Raw genomic sequence first — 19,130 nt, 5'->3', positions numbered from 1 at the left:
ATTTTCAGTAGTGACATTAGCAGCCGTGGCATAAAGTAGAAGCAGCAACAGGAGGCATGAGCGCGAACAGAGGGGGAGTATGAGGGGGACTACGGACCTTGAAAGAAAAAATTTTAACAATAAAATGTTAATTTTCCTAACAAGGAAGAGATGCAATAGCTCTGTTACGGGCCCCAAGGGTCGATGGTAGTTGTTGTTCTCTGATACCTACCCTACCCAAAACTTCATCACATATTTAGGACAATATGATATTCCTAAATACTAGAGCTTCACTCTGAGAGGGATATTTTATTGTGCGAAAACCTTCACTCTTACTACAACCATTGGCACCATTCCTTTATAGGGTAAGGTAGGAAGTGGTACTTTCATCCAAAAGACATCCCATGTCCACACCATCTGGTAGGTTCAACATCTTCACCCATCAAGCGACAAAATACAGTGGGAAGCTCGACCAAGCAAAGCAATATTATGTCCGAACCTGCTGACAGTCTGTTTGAAAATAGATAGCCTTTGCTTCGTTTCTTTTTTTTAAATAAAAGCCTATACTCATCTTGGCTCTGGTCCTCGGCTCCGGTATAAACTGCATCTTGAGAGTTTGTGAAGTTGTTCTGTCTAATCTAATGTCAACTAGGTAATGAAACCTTCAAGTCCCTCATGACAGATTGCGATTGTTTCTTAAGCACTGCTCTAAAGGAATCCAGACGTCACCTCAAAAAAAGTTAAACTTCTAGCTACCGCAGTTGCATTAGCGCAGAGGAATTCAAAACCCGCCGTCACTTTTTTAATCTGATGGATATCTAAAACAAAATAGCTAGAATATAATAAAGTTAGGTTAGATTATGTGGCAGCTACTCCGTCCGTTGTGACCCCACATTATTTAACGGACCTACGGTTGTCGGTTCTGATAAGGCAAACATCGATCTTAGATAAATGCAATGGAGGTTCGATTACATCTAGACCGGGATATTTTCATCTCGTCTTTTTAAAGGATCCACAGCCGAGAATTGAGCAGTTTCTTCTTCTTGTAACGATAGAGAAACTCCCGAAATGTTTCGGAAGTTTTGCCGAAGTTTATTCTGGAAAGTAGGAACTAAGTAAGGTAGCAAGCATGGTACTAAACCCATCATCTTGAAGAGCAATCATCTGAGCGCTTGGCGCCAACAACTATCCAAAAAAGTAAAATAAATTAATCAAAGGCGCGATAACTCCCGAAGAAATTTAATGCCGAGCTTCTCTTCCAATTGGCGTCGTACTCCTTTTGATTTTTCTTACAAATTGGCGGGACGGGACCTACTTATTTTATGCCGACTCCGAACGGCATCGGCAAATCAGATGAGTTTTCACTGAGAGCTTTTCATGACAGAAATACACTCGGAGTGCTTGCCACACACTGCTGAGGGGCGACCCCGCTTAGACAAATTTTCTTCTAATTGAAAAAACTTGGTTCTAAAATTTTGATGTTGCTTTGCCCGGGACGTGAGCCCAGGATCTTCGGTGTGGTAGGCGGAGCACGCTACCATCACACCACGGCGGGTGGTAACAACTACCCAAAGGGATCCCAAAAAGCTGGAAAATTAGGTTTTTTAGCTCACCGAAAACTACTTTATTGAAGCAGACTGGATATGCTCCGCAAAAATAGTAAAGTCCCGTCCTCTTATTCGATTCAGGATATCCAAATAACTGTTTTCAGAGGCTGAGTTTAGCATCTTAATTATGGGTCCTCAATGGCAGTGATAAATTTCTGAAACATGCCATCATGAGCGGGCGGACTAGATATTCCTCACATCCTCCTGCCTGGATACTTTCTCCCCAATCCTCCCATTTAGGTTATACTCCGCTGTATTATAAATGTGTCTTTTTAGTCGATGCGATTTATGATCGTGACTGTGATAGGCAAAATTAGCTGCGGCAATATAAACCAATGAAGGCCTAGTTTGTGATGGAACATGCTACTAGCTGTCGTAGTAAACTACTATATAAATGGCTATTACAACGTCTTCGCCAGCAGCTTACCGCGACGGCTAGTGCTAATTAGCCACATCACAAACCTCTGGCTCGCTATTTGATACTACCGCAGAAACTTGTATATATCATGAGAGCTGTGATTGGGAGGGTGAAGACTTTTATTACGATGTGGTTGCTAACGATACTTATATCGTCCCAGTTAGTTATTCACGGCGATTTTTTCGAAGCTGTCATTGTGATTTAATATGATATTATAGTCGCTCCAACAAAATCATACGGGCAAGAGTATTCCTTAAATCAATTTACGATCACAATACATAATAGTGTGACGAATATTAGCAACACTAAGGCATACTACCATATCTAAGCCGATACTAAGCAGTCACTTGTATCTACATAAACAAATCAATCATTATGTCTACACATATGTACATACAAGAAGCGGAGAGATATGTACAAACACATGCATATATCTGAGATACTCCCAAAAGTATACAATCATCGGTCGAAGTATCACTCACACGTGCATCTGTAGTTTATAGCTGGTGATTTTATGGCTGGTAAACAAGTAGTAAATTCTAGAAACGCCTAGAAATATGCCAACGAGGAAATGAAGAGTATAAAAGCAGCACCAGCTGAGGCACGACAAATCAGTTTGATTTAAGCACGCTATTGGTTGCGCAGTATAAGTGTTATTGTGAAGTACTCTAATAAAGACCATTTTGCATCATTGAATATTGGAGTTATTTATTCAACAGTTTATCGATAAGAGCGTTAGTAGAAGGTTGCAAATAAGAGGAATTTCAGTAAATTCGTTACAATATGAACCCACTGTAGGGTGCTCCTTCCTTGGACGAAGGGAGCCAAGGCTCTTGCTTTGCCGGATGTGACTATCATTTCACGCAGAAATTTGCGAATAAATTCAACTAGTCACTTCAACTATACTGCAGAGATTTTTAAGACTCTACTGTCCGGATATTTTGCAGCACTCACTCGATTTCGAGGAAGAGTGTCAGCATGTCATCGAGCCCGTAAGGGCCATATTCAAATTTTCTCGATTTAGAACTTCATAGGTACTCCAAGAGGACCCAAACTGGCTCTTTGTCAGTAATGGCACCGCAAGCCATTCATGAGCTTAGATAAGCCCCGAAGAAAAGCTATACAATTACCAAACTTACCTTCAAAATTTAAAAATAAAAGTCCACCTACGCCTCTGCTAGACGCCAAAAGCTCTCTACAGTGATTGTAATTATACTTGAGGATTACTTTTCTTACTTTTTTTGTTTGAAAAAGATGAATGAAGAATTTTCGCTGCCACTGTGATATATTAACCAACGGCACTATTTACATACATATGAGTCCATGTCCATCTATAACAATCAGCAGGCGCATTAACCCACACCTCGTGATGTATATCACACTCAGCCTTTCTTTGCTCCCTGATCTTCTTTTGTCCACCCACTCAATATGCACACACACCCACAGCAAACTTTTATGTCTTCCGTAATGCTACAAAAGGCAGCCTGCCTAGATTACAGGCAAAATGCTAACCAAAAGCCATTGTTAACCACAAAATTGACAAATTGTATGTCACACCAAACTAAGCGGTCAGCATTCTGCAAACACTTAGCATGAGCACTAATACACTTTCAATCTGAACCTCTCTGACCCATAACGGTTTCAAAGCCGGTAACGTTTTCAAAGTGTTTCTTTATTGAACATATACACACCACCTCCTTAACTTTTTAAGCACATAACCGAATGTTAAAGTTCTCACATGGCATTTTTACCTTTATGTAACATTCGGTCTCAACTCTGTGCCCGCTTCAAGCAACGTTCCTGGCGCTCCGGCTCACACTTTGGTTCACAAGTTTATACAATTGTTCAATTGATAGTTTATGGAGACGACCACAATGTTAGTATTGAAGTTGTGGTGAATAGGTGGTATTGGATTGTAGCGGATGTCAACTATTGTCCAGCGTGGTCACAACTATTGATTACTTCCTGTCAACCACAGGCACAGAAATGGAAGAGCTCATAACGGATGTGATTTCATTTTGCTTTGAAGTAGGTATATGTGTGGTATAGGTGGTACAGTGTTTTGGAGCAGCATACGGGCAGGTGCCTATATTGTTGTGAATAATAAAACAGCACCATGTGGATTCAGATAAAGGCAACGCCTGTCCTAGAAGACTACTAAAACTCACCGACCCGAACGTTTGAGGAAAAATCATTAAACAAATCCGGAAAGGAACTGCCCATACCCGTAATATTCCCTACACCTTTGGAAAGAATTTCTTCAGTTACAACACCAGCCACAACAACAAGAATAAAACATAGTTTGAAATTTTAGGGAGTCAATGAAATCGGAAAACTCAGCGGCTTCTCTAAAGCTCAACTGAGCTTTTATCATTCATCGTTATCAATTAAGGGCATTGATGTGATTCGATAGCCAAGCAATAAAACGACGACCTCTTTGGGGCAAGATTCTTCCCTAATTCTAAGCACGCAGGAAGTTCGCGGGATACTCAGGAGGTAGAGATGCATTCTACGTCACACAAGAAAAGCCACAAAATGAATTGGAGTTAGCAGAGTAGCACGACAATCCGATGTTAGAGCTACATATACATCATTATTATATCAATTTAAGGTTTGATCATCTGATCTAGTAGCCTCCAACATTTCTCTGATAGCGTAGAGGGGACTGGAGAACACTTCTCGATTGTGATTATATTTTTCGAAAAAATTATCTTCGGAGCATTAAAATAAGACATTTTGGAGACGCATTCCATGAAGCCCAATATCATCCTAAACCTGCTCCTTCGGGTGCTCGGTATCAATGAGCCACAATCAGTATATTTCCAAGCCACCAATTTTTTATATTATCTCCGAAATAGATGCGCATGCTAAAAAAAAAACTCATAGACATTTATGATCGGGCTCAAGTAAATTATAAGATTAGTTTTCGGCCTGTCCACCTCTTATTCACCTAGCAACAAGGACACCCTCCGAAGGTTTCGTTCCGTGAAAAATCACCATTTGGGTAGGCCGACCATCTTGGGAACGATGTTATATGGCCATATGGAACTTTCTACCGCATCTCGAATACCTGCCCTCCTTCTCCCTGTCCCTTCCTAGATCCATGAGGAATTTGCGACCTACAGAAACTCGCTTGCCAAATATGTGTATGATACATTCATATTTGTAACAAGATTTGGCTCGGGAACGTGCAGTTCGACAATTAGATTGGAGAAGCTGTGAAGCTTTCAAACTTTCTATGCCACTTATAAAAGCCACAAATCAAAGTTTCCGAGCCGCTCACTCCATTTTGGAATCATACATGATTTCTTGACCATATAAAGCTACAAGTATTTACCAATACTCTTGTCTATTTTTTGTCCTCACATCAATCCACTGTTAGTCTTACTGGATCATTCTTTTCGCAACATAAATTACTACGTTTGTATGCATTTATTGTGGAAGTTTTTGTGTATAACCCATCAAAGGCCTGAAAATACTTTCCACTCTGTCAGCTGAGTCAACTCAAGCGCCGACTTTGAGTGTGCTCTTTGCCATCATTTTTTGAAACGGTCTAGTGTATATACATACAACTATTTTACTTACTAAATTACATACTGGCCTATCTGTTGAAATACTCTTTATTCGTGTTTGGTGCTCATACTATATAAAAAAAAGTCCTCCTCCGTCACTCGATGTCGATGAGCCGGAGTTCATCAATAGGTGTTGGTGTGCTATGTTATATAATGGCATTGGCCTTATCCACTTGTGCGAATTAATGTTTGTATGAATATTGACTTTATTGCGGTCAAATGAGTTGGCTTGGCAAACTATTCATTTATTTTGATTATGTTAAGGGAGATGATGAATAAATGTACAAAAAAAAAAGGTTCAGCTACCCACTCGGAAGTGATAGACGGAAATAATTTGTAAGCGAATTAAATTTTAATCAATAATACCCAGAAAGTTTCTGCTCGGGCGCCTGTTATACGGTAGGCTATGTAAAAGGCATAAGTAGCACTCAGTCTTCCCAGGGTGAAATATGTTTGAAAAAAGTGGAGAGGGTTGCTTCCTTATAATCCTAAACGAGTCGAACCGAGTCCCTGCTCTGGCGCCATTTATATATAAGGTAGGATTTGTAAAACATTAAGAGGTAGCAATCAGTTACCCCAGAGTCAAGTACACGTCCGTTTTGGTTATAAAAATGCTTAATGTTGAAGAAAAAGTTGAGAAAGTTGCTCGTTTGCAATACTATAGATCTAAGGTTCAAGTCCCAAATAAACAAACTCAGGAACTAGTTTTATGTTCTCCTTAGATTGAAGTGATCAGAGACCGAAATGTTTTTGCCTAGTTAATGCAAGAGCTGGACACTCAAGTAATAAGTGCCTTGCAGTTCGTTGATATGAACTACCCCTAGACAGTGACCCACAAAATTCCAATCACTATTCACAGTGGTACACCGGTTTCCCTTCAGTCATATGCATTCAGTTCAGTTGTATCCATGCACGCTAAGAGATCCACGTAAAAACTCCCAAAGATATTGACATTACCAGAGACCTAGATGATCCTAATTTTCACACAATTTGACGCCAAATTTTATAGAGTTACGTCCTGTCTCCGAATACCTCAGCATAAATGCCAGACATTTTTTGATTGTGCATCTAATCTAATCTTATCTTATTCAGTCCAATCTAATCTCAAATAATCGCATTTAATCCAATTTAATTGAACTATATTTTATACATTTTTATATAATTTAATATCTTATAAACTAAAACATATAGTCTAGTGTAATCTAGTTCAATCTAGTCTATCATTGCCAAGTAGTCCTCGAATATACCTATAATTAAAACTTCTAAGTAAAAATAAGTGCAATTGATAGATTTGCGAGAACTTAATTCTCATTGCAGAATTTTCCTCCGGGTATATTCATAAATAAACTTATACTTAATTGTGTATGTTTTTCAACTTATATAAACCACAGTAGAGTGCCGGCTAGTTTATATATTGGCGAAATTGGTTGTGAAATCCATTATGTGGGACGCACCCCCCAAACGTTAACAAACATCCAAGCCGCAACGTCCGCAGAAAATTGGACATCAGACCGCTTTGCCATATGAGCAAAGCAAACATTCAAATGCGGAAAAATGAATCGAATCTAAGCGAATGGAAATATCGTTATGTAAATATGTACATAAGTAATAAAAAAATAAATGCGGTCACCAACAATATTTCCATTGTCAACAATGGCTTCGCATATAAAAACGAAAATTGATTAGACTAAAATAGGGAAAATATTTGGATGGACTGGGGAATGTAGCAAAAAAAAAAACCAAAAACATTCTACGTAATAAGGGAAACTAAAAACTAACAAAAACAAATAAGAAAGTAAGGGCATATACAGAAAAAATTAAAGGAAAAATCAAAATAGTTAAAGAATCATAAGTGCGCATAGTGCACAATGTTTTTAGTGCGGGTGTAGTGATGACTCTTAAAATTTTAATGGTAAGGGAATGTTCAGTCCCTAACTAGGGAAAGTACCACTGTTCTAAGGGTTTGATGATCTCGTGGATGCAAAGACTAATAACACTAACCCACAGAGTATGCTATCACCAGTGTAACGCAAGAAGTCCTCGAGTTTTGTAAAAATCTCCTAAAGAGTCCATGTCTTAATATGAAGGGTAACTGATATCTTGATCGAGGGAAGGATTATGACCCGTTCGTTTTAAGAGAGCTTAGGAAAGTGGTGTTTGGTGATTTTAAATCCAAGATAGACTAGAGAAATATTTTGTAGAAAGATAGTTTCACCCGCACGATGCTGCGTTCGAGCAAATACTGATGAAGAAGGCTGAGGACCTTAAAAAATAAATGTATATTGGATCGATTCTTCGTCGTCAACATGTAATGTAGTTTAGTGTACTATACGTAATGTGATGTGCTGTACGATACATTATGAAATGCACATAACAGTAAATTGCGTCTATATTACGTATCGTGTAGTACAATCTCAATATCTGAGTTGAGCTGAATGCTAAATGCAGAGAGGTTATGTCTGCGTTCAAAAAATATTATTCATAAAGTGGGATGAGAAGCAAGCCAAGCGACGGTCATGAATTTAAAAGAAACGACAAGAACGATAAAAACGAAGTGGCAGACGAGCTAGGTTAGCTGGGATGTGCTACTGGTAATGCAAAAGCCGCGGAGGCTCTTGCCACTTGGGTTTCATCAAGATTGTATATCTTGCGTCTTCTTAGGCTCATAATAGCTGAATTTGATTGAACGGAGCACAGAGCGATTATCCAGCGCAATGAAACTTCTACAAGCTCCCTTTTACGTTAGCTTCACCAATAGCGAGAATATTGAGCTTATGAAGTTCCAAGAAAAAAGACATATGTAAAGGACGGTCATTATGTACGGTACCTCTTTCCAAGATTTCTCAATTGATATTTACTGAGCTGTGATATCAAAACAATGCATCTTTTGGTATTTAAAGACTCTGGAAACTCGACTCACCTATAAAACTAAACCAAAGCAATAAGAAGCCAAAAAGCCAGCTTCAGGTACGATAACTGATCGAGTTTAATAAGAGACCGTAAGTCTAAGCGTCATCTTTGTTCATCAGAAGCGTTCTTTATTTCTCAACTAGCCGTTACCATCCGCTACGTCTGAACTAGAAAATTAAAGTATAAAATTTAGATGAAGTAAAAATCGGTATTGCAACGACTCGGACCAAGTACCCTACTTATACAGCGGCAACTGCGTGATATTGGGAAAGATGGTTTTAAACAGTTTATTGTTTTTACCCGATCTCTTCCAGTACCGTGTTAGAAAAAGTCAGAAGATAGGAAGGCAGCCTGTCGGAAATCATGTTGTTCCTTAGTAAACTGAAGAAGTTTTTTCTATACATTGATATAAGTATGCATCCACCTCCTCGGCTTTTTGCAGTATTGCAACTGGGTATAAGAAATGAGATATATATCTATGACAGCAGCGAAGCACAAAGGGGAGCAAAACCGGAATAAAATAGAAATTGCAAAGAAAATAATAACAAAAAACAAAAAACAAAAACCATTAACGAAAATTAGGTCAGCAAATAAACAGCATATACATACATATAACAATAAAATCAAAGTTTTGGACAAAAGAACATAAAAATGATAAGCTTAACTAAAATTATTGAGCATTTCAAGAGGGACACTGAAAAATTATTGAGTGCTTGAATATCATCAAAATATTATTGAGTTCACTGAAGCGAGGGGAGGACACAAAACGAAGTAGACTAACAAAAATATATTTGTTGAGAGCAAGAAATACTAAGTTGCAAAAAAAGTTGTAAAAAACAAGTAAGAACGGGATATATGTTATAGTGTTCAGATTCATACCTTTCATGAATGGGGCTGAACAATAATCTTATCCCGTTCGTAATCTCCAAATAATCGGATGTATAAGATATGAAATATATAGTGAACAGATGTACATACCAAACCGAATTTTAAGATAAATATAAAATAAAAAACAGGTAGGTACTTTGTGTGAGGATGCAAAGTTTCAGGTTTTTTGTGGTCTACATGTAAAAACTATGACTACCTATCACGTATTTCAACAATATATGACGTAAACGTATGTCCTTGATGAAATTTGTTGAATTTTGAAGCTTCTAGCCGTAAAAAAGGGGCAAAAATTCTAGTTTATATGGGGTATATAATATATGTACCACCGACCTCTATGATTTTTTCAGACAACAATATATGCTATACACGTAAGCAATTGTTGAAATTTGAAGCTTATAGCTGTTAAAATGGGGTGGGTAGAAATTGCGAAAATTTCTTATCTGAACAATCGGTTGTATGAGATATATACTACATATACCACCGGTCTCTATGATTTTTTCAGATAATATATATATAACGTGTATAGCATACGTAAGCATTTGGTGAAATAATAGTATATATATAAATATCACCAAGTTTAACGTTTTTATATTGGAAATTAAGGGAGAAATTGCCAAAAATCTTTTTATCTGAACGATCGGTTGTATGGGATATAACTATATATAGCTCCGATCAAAGTGATTTTTTCAGGATACCTTCTATGATATATTAGAATATATATCACTGAGTTTCACGCTTATACTTTCTAAATTGCGGCAGGAATGACCAAAATCGTCTTATCTGAACGATCGGTTGTATGGGAGATATATGTTATAGTGTTCAGATCCTACCGGATCCGACAAATGTCTAATATAATACAAAAATACATCCTTGTGCCAAATTTATTGAGATATCTCAAAATTTGAGGGACTAGTTTGCGTTCAAATAGACAGACGGACATGGCTATATCAACTCATGGCCCTGATCAATTCGGTATACTTAATGGTGAGTCTATCTTCTATATTTCTCAACGTTACAAACATCGGACCAAAGTTAATATACCATTTCATGTTCATGAGAGGTATAATGAGCGCGAACCATTTATTTCTTCAAATACCTCAAGGCATGCAATCAATAATTATGGCTCATTAAATTACCTCAAACTCAGTTCAGTGATTGACTGCTAAATGGAGTAACTGGTTTCGACAGCGAATTGAAATCGCTCACAATTCTGTGAACCTACATAACTGTAATTATAATGCCTTTGATGACTTGGAGGTGTCATTAATATCACCGCTAATAAATGTAATGAAGTGTATTGGTATGTAAAAGTTGTTTGAAAAATATATGGGAGGTGGGGAAGTATATGGCAATAAATTAATAATTATGCACTTAAAAGTGAGTGCACACTAAGCGACGCGACAAATAGCGACAAAATATTCTTGGCATGTAGATATTCTTGTGGAACCATGCACACATAGCGACAGTCGGACGATACGACACGACCAAGTTAACCAATTAGGCAAAAATGCCTCGAATATTGTGATGCCTGCTCATTAATAAAATTTCCCTAGTATACTTTTATTGCCACCACGACTGTAATATTAGAGTAGAGTGCCTACAGGTTCGAGGATAGCAAATTCCGTCTCGCTTTCGCTTTTACTAGTAGCGATTCTCTACAGTGACATCGCTATGGCCTTCATTCACACGTATGCGTTTGGCAGGTTCGGTTTTGAACAGCCTAAGCTACTACCTTGGCAAAACAAGCCACACTGCTAAAATCAGGGTTTAAGCTATGTTAGTGTTTCACTCTCTCTTATGGAAAGTGCGTATAAATAACTCTTCAGAAAATTCTAGAAATCTTTTCTAAGATTTTCCATGTAAGTCGCTCGTGGACATCTTTGGGCTCGGCAGTTTTGATTCAGCTTCCGACCAAGTAATATCGCACAGGCTCTTAGTGACATAACGATATTTATTTGCCAATTAATTAAAAATTTGTTTTCGGTGCGCACTGAACGGCACAAATTTAATTGAAAGTAATTTAAATAAAAATTTAATACAAATAAAGTTTTTGGCATTCGTTTTTTTTCGAGAAGTGCTCTTTGAGCATAGGCTCCTCGCCTAGTCGTAAAATTTTCGGCAACCGGAGACTTAAATTTTCAGTCATCCGTTATCCACATGAAAAATTACCTGCATCTGTCAAATAAATTATTTAATCGGAGCAGGAACGAAAATCTTAACCGGCACTTAACTTAACCCTCAAATCAAAGAGACAAATCAATCCAGGCCAGACAACCAATCCCCAGACGAACAAACATAAGCTATCCAGCATTGTATTTAACCAGCGTGACTAGACATATACATATTTATATGTCCTCTATTTAATCTACCATCGATACACATATATACGTAAAATCTGGTGAATTTCCAAAGTTCGTAAATACTTTTATTTGATTTGTGTAAATCCACCCAAATTGCATTTGAGCTACAAGATATTTGAGAGAAAACTTCATTTTTTGTGAAAGCGATATAAGCATCTTTGCCCTATAGAAGAATAACGAAACTGGATAAACGCCTGCAAGGAGAAATCTGGCTGTTTGCGCAAACAACGAGGGATCATCCAATTGCAAAAGGTACGTACGCATTTCTTTTATAGATCGAAGGGCTTAAATCGCTTAGTACGTTTAAAGTATCTATTCAGACAAAGATTTCATTTAATTAAAAACTATTTTCATAAATTTTCACTTTATTATAAAATCATTTGGCAATTAATGTCACCCAATTAATTGGCCACCCTAATATACGTACATACATATGTACGTTTATCTATTTTTTTGTGGTTGCATATGATGAGAGTCATTCAGCGTGCTGAATTGCTCTCACTGCAACAAAAACATTTATTAATGTAACGAAGCTTTATATAAAAAATGAATAAAGAGTAAATAAGTTTCTTTTGAATGTGATCTACGCGTTGAATATTATGTTAGGTGGGTTGGGAGAGACAAAATCTTTGTACTCTCACACATGGTTGGGAAGGGAGTGAGAAGGAGACAAATGTCATCTATGTCTCCCAAATAATGATTTGTTTTCGTCGGGTTTCGTTTCACAATCATTTCGTTGCATGTTTCCATCCCCGCAAGAAATGCTACCTATCCGTCGGTTCGTTTTGATTGGTATTCTAAGTGGTCTTTTTGGTGTTGTTCCGTAGTGCGCGGCCGTAATTATTGTAGTCAATTGTTTTGAGTATTTTTCTTTTGGAACGAAAATACAGTGCATGATAAATAAATATTTATGTATGTATGCAGTGTGAATGGTTCATACAACAACCCACCCCAGCCGAAGAGCTTAGCCTGGTTCAACAAGCATGCACGCTCGTATGTCATTTCACTGCCGCGGTAACATCTTCGCGAGCCTATGCATATGGGTATAAGGTACATTACATAAAAATGGCGCCCAAAACGTGGAGCTCGCTATATGGCGGGTACCCAAATATACATTTTTCATCTGATTATCAGTTTGTCATGGTTTTAGGGAAGATGGAATTAGTTTAAATGCCACGGGTCGTTTAGCTAACCAAACTCTACAAGCAATGATACATTTTCCTTACTGGGATTGTGGATTGCATATACTTGTCATTTGGAACAGAGCATAATTTGAAACATTTTTTTTATTCTCTGCCTGTGATATGTGTGTGTTTTTAAACAGTCTCAAAGCGATATTTCTTTTGTGAGTACGACGTTGGCTTCAATTCAGCTGATTGCTTGCAAATAATATCGCTTGGCGTAGCTCTAGCGCACAAATTTTTGTTTGTTTTCTTTAGTTGTGAAACGAGCATTGAAAACGAATCATTATGGTCTCTTCAAGAAATTCAACGTAGTGGATCACATTCACAGATTGCAGAAATTTAGCAGAGGAAAAATTTACATACATCTTTTTAAGCAAATATTTGCAGAACTGAAAAAGAGGAATCGAGGAAAAATTTTGATTTTTGGTTGCAAATATTTAGAAATATATTTAACAATTTAACTTGTGGTTATAAACATATTTTTGAATATACATTTGTATTAAATATAAATGCATATGCTTACATAGCGTCATAGAGTGTGTCACATATATGTATGTATGCATGCAGATGCAGGCATATTCATATGTATATGTATATCGGAGTGTTTTAATAAAGTAAAAGATTTCACAAAATAAAAGTAAATTAGCTACTTTCAAGAAAAAAAATATATTTGATTTCTGGGAATTGGTTGATTGTTTCGACATGTCTGTTCGGCATAGTGTGGAAAATTTAGCACTTCCTCTGGAACAGAGCGATGTGTGCACAATTTGTAGCGAGGTAATGAACGGTGTTGGTAATGTGATTGCTCCATGCAGCCATCGTTTTCACATTAATTGTATATCAACATGGATGAATAGCAACAATACATGTCCTTTGTGTCGTAGGGTGTGTAATAATGATTCATTTACGGATTTCAATGGGCAGGCTATCAGTTTAGAAAATATTTCAACGGGCGGGGCAGTAACTCGTTTGCGAAGTGCTCGAGCAGAGAATGGTTCGTTGGAACGCTCATTAAGGAGACCCAATCAAGCTCCAAACTCTGCACCACGAAATAATCGTAATTCTCGAAATAGGCAAAATCGTACTACTAACGGTATGAATTTAATAATCAGAACAATGACTTGGCACGTATAGAAGGAGTAGTGGAAACTGTCGTTCGTAGGCAGCAGGAAACTTTATCTCGTAGCATACAAACTAACATTGAAAGTCTAGTTAGTAATGCATTAGAGCAACAATTTTCTGCACTCAATCTTAATCGCTCGCCACCTCGAGTGAACGAACAACTTCCACCTAGACAGGATCCTAACAATATTGATAACAGCATGATAAGTCAAAACGGTAACGAAGCGCCAGCTTCACAGGCAGAAGCTAACCGTGATCGTCCATTTCAATCACAAAGAGATTCATCCGCTTCTACTAGTGCTATCGGCAAAATTATTTCCCATTGGAAGTTGACCTTCGATGGATCTAGCCAAGGCATTTCAGTTAATGAGTTCATTTATAGAGTGAATGCATTGACAATGTCATCATTACGAGGTAACTTCAACGCGCTTGGGGAAGCGCTCACATTTTATTCGAGGGTAAAGCCAAGAATTGGTTCTGGCGTTATCATCGATCGAATAGGGCAATAGAATGGTTTGATTTTTGTGAAGATTTGAAGACACATTTTAAAGACGTTCGTACAGATTTCGACATAAAAGAGTCGATCCGTAATAGGAAACAAAAAAGCAATGAGTCTTTCGAGCAGTATTTGGAGGGAGTTTTATCATTGACTGATGGTTTGAACACGACGATGGAAGAACGCGAGTTGGTAGAAACTCTCGTACGCAATTTGCGTCCCGATATTCGTTTAGAGTTACTACATTTTAATATAGTAAACTTAAATGACTTGCGTCAGGCGTGCCTTAAACGGGAAAACTTTCTTGAATCAGTTCAAGGGTTGAACGCCAAATTGGCGGTCAAGCAATTTCCTTGTAGGAGACAGATATCGGAAATTGAACATATAGCTATAGAGGAAAGTCCAAATGAGGCTGATGGCGTAGTAGGTATTTCGGCACTGAAAAACGAAGCTGAAAGGAAGTGTTGGAATTGTGACGAGTTAGGACATAACTACAAACGGTGTGTTAAACCACGGCGCGTCTTTTGTTATGGCTGCGGCCTAATAGCTTTCTTCCTCCCAAACTGTCCAAACTGTAACAGGTCGGACAACTTGAGACGGGATGTTTGCAACAAAAGCAAACATCCGAATGTACAGATAAATTAAAAACCATACAGATTTTGAAACCTTTGGCGAAAGATCGCTTAAATTCACAGGATATTTCTTCTCGATACCCAATTAGGCCTTTCCACGAACGGCTAGAAGCGTATAAAGCGCGGCGCGAACAAATCTTCAAGCCAACTAAGTCAGCTGTACGAGGTAGGGAATACTGGAAAGATTTAAAACTAACACGTTCTAGACTTGTATCGACAATTCTTTGTAAACCTGATGATGTGAGGCCTTACGCAAAAATAAGCATATTGGGTAAAGAAGTGCTTGGGTTACTGGACTCCGGAGCGTCAGTGAGTTGCCTTGGAGGATCATTAGCTCGCGAAGTGTTCAAGAGAGAGAATGAGTTACATATTAAAGCACTTAAGTCACATGCTCGTACTGCTGATGGCAGCAAACAACAAATAGAGGGAGTTGTCGATTTAGCAGTTACTTACAAAGAGGATTCTAAACCCATTGAGTTTTACATAATACCGTCGCTTACCCAGGATGTTTATTTAGGTGTAAATTTTTGGAGAAGCTTCCAGCTGGCTTCTCACATTATAAGCGAAACTACTATATCCAACATCGACGATAATACACATAAGTTGACTTTGGAACAACAACAAAAACTTGATTCGGCTGTTCGTTGTTTTCCATCTTACGAAGAAAATGGATTGGGCAAAACCGAATTTATTGAGCATGAAATTGACGTAGGAACGGCTAAGCCGATTAAGCAGAGACACTTTCCTATTTCACCTGCTATAGAGAAACTGGTAGGGCAAGAGATTGAGCGCATGCTCAAATTAGGAGTAATAGAAGAGTCAAGCAGTGCCTGGTCCTCTCCAGTTGTTCTTGTCAGAAAACCCGGGAAGGTTAGACTATGCCTTGATAGTAGAAAGGTCAATGAGGTAACACGAAAGGACGCTTATCCATTGCCACACATTGAGGGGATATTGAGCCGACTACCTCGGGCCAAATTTATATCTAGTCTAGATTTAAAAGATGCTTTTTGGCAAATCCCGCTCGAGGCTAGTTCTCGAGAAAAAACCGCGTTCACTATTCCGAACCGGCCTTTATATCAATTTACGGTTATGCCATTCGGCTTGTGCAACGCGCCGCAAACCATGTGTCGGCTAATGGATAGGGTGATTCCATACAATTTGAAAGAACGCGTTTTCGTGTATTTAGACGACCTCATTCTCATTTCAGAAAATTTCAATGCTCATGTAGAATTATTGCAAGAAGTGGATTATCACATACGCAAAGCAGGACTCACAATCAATATTGCGAAGAGCAAATTCTGTCGCAAGCAAGTCAAATACTTAGGCTATGTGGTAGGAGGCGGAACCTTACAAATTGATCCAGACAAAGTCTCTGCCATAGTCGAGTATCCTGCTCCAAAGACCGTACGACAACTTCCTCGCTTCTTGGGAATGGCTGGGTGGTACCGTCGCTTTATTGCAAACTTTGCGGACATAACTGAATCTTTAACAGAATTGCTTAAGAAAAATAGGAAATTTGAGTGGACAGATTCAGCACAGGAAGCCTTCCGTATGTTAAAGCAACGCTTAACTTCTGCACCTTTTCTTGCGAACCCGGATTTTTCAAAGCCATTCATAATTCAGTGCGATGCTAGCAAAAATGGAGTAGGGGCCGTGTTGGCACAAGTAAGCGAGAGTGGAGAAGAAGTTCCGATCTCGTATATGTCTCAGAAGCTAAATAAAGCTCAACGGAATTATTCCGTCACCGAACAAGAATGTTTTGCAGCAATTTTAGCAGTAAAAAAGTTTCGTCCATACGTAGAAGGTCAGGAGTTTAAGATAATTACAGACCATGCAAGCCTGCGCTGGCTTATGAGGCAAGCAGACTTAAGTGGCAGATTCGCTCGGTGGGCACTTAAACTCCAATCCTTTAAATTTACTATAGAGCATCGAAAAGGAAGTGAAAATGTAGTGCCTGATGCATTGTCGCGTATGTTCTCCGAAAGCATAGAGGACGGCATACAAGTGGACTGTGTGCCAGACATTGACCTTTCATCGACGGCTTTTGACGATCCTGCTTATGCAAATTTACGTAATAGCATAATGGGTAATAGTAATAAGTATCCGGACTTTGAGGTTAAAGGAAAGTTTCTCTATCACAAAACTGAATTTTATACGGGTGATGATGAACAACAGGATTTGGCATGGAAGTTAGTGGTTCCTGAGGGTCTAAGAGAAGAAGTGATTCGCAACGCCCATGATGGTCCAACGAGCGCGCATGGCGGTGTAGCTAAGACAGCTGAGCGCATTCGACGATTTTTCTTTTGGCCAGGACTCCTGCGTTCAGTTCGTGACTATGTGGGAAGGTGCGAAACCTGTAAAACCACGAAGCATCCAACAAAAGTTTTAAGGCCGCCAATGGGAAAGTTCACACCAACCGATCGTATATTTCAACGACTTTTCGTGGACCTTATCGGGCCATTTCCCAGATCAAAGAACGGACATATCGGCATACTAATTGTGTTAGACCAGCTTTCAAAGTTTACCTTTCTTTGTCCTCTAAGAAAGTTTACGACAACACCTATAGTAAAGTATTTAAAAGAACATATCTTTGACGTATTTGGGGTACCAGAGATTATGGTAAGCGATAACGGAAGTCAATTTAGGTCGGGCGAATTCGAAGCGTTTCTAACAAAGTGTGGGGTTAAACATATATGCACTGCAGTACATTCTCCGCAAAGTAATAGTTCAGAGCGGGTTAACAGGTCTATAAATGCAGCGCTGCGTGCTTATATAAAAGATGACCAACGCGAATGGGACCAACATTTAAGTAGTATTAACTGCGCGTTACGTAACTCTATACACCAGTCGAGATCGCAGAGCCCGTACTTTATAGTCTTTGGACAACATATGATAACGCATGGAAATGACTATAGGTTGTTAAGAAATATAGGGATGTTAGAAGAAGGACGTATAGCGAATCCACAGCAACGTCACAAAACCCTTTCCCTAATTCGAGACACGGTACGTACAAACCTACAAAATTCATATAATATCAACGCAAAAACATACAACTTAAGAACTAGACCAGTTGCTTTTAGGGTAGGTCAGATGGTACTTCGAAGGAATTTCGCCCTCAGCAACCAGACAAAAAACTTCAATAGCAAACTAGCCCCCACTTTTCTCAAGGCGCGGGTTCGAAGTAGGCAAGGAACAGCGCATTATGTTTTAGAAGACGAGGAAGGAAAATTGGTGGGAACGTATCACTGTAAAGATATCCAGCTACTCGGAAAATAATTTTACGCAAATAGGCCACCCGATTCGCATTCATTTTTTCAATTTCAAAATCCTATATACTTTCGCTCGAATTTTTAATTTGCCCTTGTGATGCCTGCTCATTAATAAAATTTCCCTAGTATACTTTTATTGCCACCACGACTGTAATATTAGAGTAGAGTGCCTACAGGTTCGAGGATAGCAAATTCCGTCTCGCTTTCGCTTTTACTAGTAGCGATTCTCTACAGTGACATCGCTATGGCCTTCATTCACACGTATGCGTTTGGCAGGTTCGGTTTTGAACAGCCTAAGCTACTACCTTGGCAAAACAAGCCACACTGCTAAAAACAGGGTTTAAGCTATGTTAGTGTTTCACTCTCTCTTATGGAAAGTGCGTATAAATAACTCTTCAGAAAATTCTAGAAATCTTTTCTAAGATTTTCCATGTAAGTCGCTCGTGGACATCTTTGGGCTCGGCAGTTTTGATTCAGCTTCCGACCAAGTAATATCGCACAGGCTCTTAGTGACATAACGATATTTATTTGCCAATGAATTAAAAATTTGTTTTCGGTGCGCACTGAACGGCACAAATTTAATTGAAAGTAATTTAAATAAAAATTTAATACAAATAAAGTTTTTGACATTCGTTTTTTTTCGAGAAGTGCTCTTTGAGCATAGGCTCCTCGCCTAGTCGTAAAATTTTCGGC

General features: G+C 38.5%; 1 protein-coding gene across 1 annotated transcript in view; it reads left to right on the top strand.

The window, feature by feature from the left end:
• The window catches only part of Drl-2 (Derailed 2), a 242,716-nt gene that overhangs the window by 151,876 nt on the left and 71,710 nt on the right, over positions 1–19,130 (top strand). The window lies entirely within an intron of this gene.

The sequence above is a fragment of the Eurosta solidaginis genome, chromosome 3 (genome assembly GCF_040869045.1).
Source record: "Eurosta solidaginis isolate ZX-2024a chromosome 3, ASM4086904v1, whole genome shotgun sequence".
Classification (NCBI taxonomy): domain Eukaryota; kingdom Metazoa; phylum Arthropoda; class Insecta; order Diptera; family Tephritidae; genus Eurosta; species Eurosta solidaginis.
Note: the sequence above shows the minus strand (reverse complement) of the source record. Positions and strands in the feature narration are given on the sequence as shown.